We start from the raw sequence: 1,852 nt of genomic DNA, 5'->3' as shown, positions 1-1,852 counted from the left end.
CCCTAAAAAACCCTTGAAAACCCTAAAAAACCTAGAAAACGCTAAAAACCCTAGAAAATCCTAAAAATCCTAAAAACCTAAAAAAAACCCTAGAAAATCCTAGAAAACCCTAAAAACCTAGAAAACTCTAGAAAACCCTAGAAAATCCTAGAAAACCCTAAAAATCCTAAAAAATCCTAGAAAATCCTAGAAAACCCTAGAAAACCCTAAAAAATCCTAGAAAACCCTAAAAATCCTAAAAAATCCTAGAAAATCCTAGAAAACCCTAAAAAACCCTAAAAATCCTAGAAAATCCTAGAAAATCATAAAAAATCCAAGAAAACCCTAAAAACCCTAGAAAACCCTAAAATCCCTAAAAACCCTAAAAATCTAGAAAACCCTAAAAAACCCTTGAAAACCCTAAAAACCTTAGAAAACCTAGAAAAACCAAAAACACTAGAAAACTAGAAAACCCTAAAAATCCTAGAAAACCCTAAAAACCCTAGAAAATCCTAGAAAACCTTAGAAATTCTAAAAAACCCAAGAAAACCCTAAAAACACAAAAAAAACCCTAAAAAATCCTAGAAAACCTAGATAACCCTAGACAACCCAAAAAACCCAAAAAACCCTAGAAAACCCTAAAAAACCTAGAAAACCCTAAAAATCCTAGAAAACCCTAAAAACCCTAGAAAACCCTAGAAAACCTAGAAAATTCTAAAAAACCCAGAGAAAACCCTAAAACTAAAAACCCTAAAAAATCCTAGAAAACCCTAGATAACCTAGAAACCCAAAAAACCCTAAAAACCCTAGAAAACCCTAAAAAACTAGAAAACCCTAAAAATCCTAGAAAACCCTAAAAAACCCTAGAAAACCCTAGAAAACTAAAAAACCCAAAACCCTAAAAACCCTAAAAAATCCTAGAAAACCCTAAAAACTAAACCAAAAAAATCCTAAAAACCCTAAAAAATTCTAGAAACCCTAAAAACCCTAGAAAACCTAAAAACCCTAGAAAACATAAAAAACCCTAAAACCCTAAAAATCCTAGAAAACCCTAAAAAACCTAAAACCCTAAAAAACCCTAAAAATCCTAGATAACCCTAAAAACCTAGAAAACCCTAAAAACCCTAGAAAAACCTAAAAACCCTAGAAAAACCCAAAAACCCTAAAAACCTAGAAACCCTAAAAACCCTAAAACCCAAGAAAATCCTAAAAACCCTAGAAAATCCATAAAAATCCTAAAAACTAAAAACCCTAGAAAACCCAAAAAACCCTAGAAAACCTAGAAAATCCTAAAAACCATAAAACCCAAAAAACCAAAAAAAAAAAAACCTAAAAAAAAAACCCTAAAAAACCCAAGAAATCCTAAAAAACCCTAGAAAACCTAGAAAATCCTAAAACCCTAGAAAACCCTAAAAAACTTAGAAAACCCTAAAAAACCTAGAAAATCTAGAAAACCCTAGAAAACTCTAAAAAAATCCAAAAACCTAGAAAACCCTTAAAACCTAAAATCATAAAAACCCTAGAATCCTAAAAAACCCTAGAAAACCTAGAAAACTAAAAAAATCCTAAAAACCTAAAACCCTAAAAAACTAGAAAACCCAAGAAAATCCAAGAAAACCCTAGAAAATTCTAGAAAACCCTAAAAAACCCTAGAAAATCCTAAAAAACCCTAGAAAACTAAAAACCTTGAAAACCTAAAATCCTAGAAAACCCTAAAAATTCCTAAAAACCCTAAAAACCTAGAAAACCTAAGAAAACCCTAAAAACCTAAAAACCCTAAAAAAACCTAGAAAATCTAAAAACCCTAGAAAATCCTAAAATCCTAGAAAACCCTAAAATCCTAAAAACCCTAAAAAACCTTGGAAAACCCTAA

Source organism: Arachis hypogaea, unplaced genomic scaffold (assembly GCF_003086295.3).
Source record: "Arachis hypogaea cultivar Tifrunner unplaced genomic scaffold, arahy.Tifrunner.gnm2.J5K5 arahy.Tifrunner.gnm2.scaffold_25, whole genome shotgun sequence".
In the NCBI taxonomy this organism is placed as follows: domain Eukaryota; kingdom Viridiplantae; phylum Streptophyta; class Magnoliopsida; order Fabales; family Fabaceae; genus Arachis; species Arachis hypogaea.
This window is presented reverse-complemented; position numbering follows the sequence as displayed.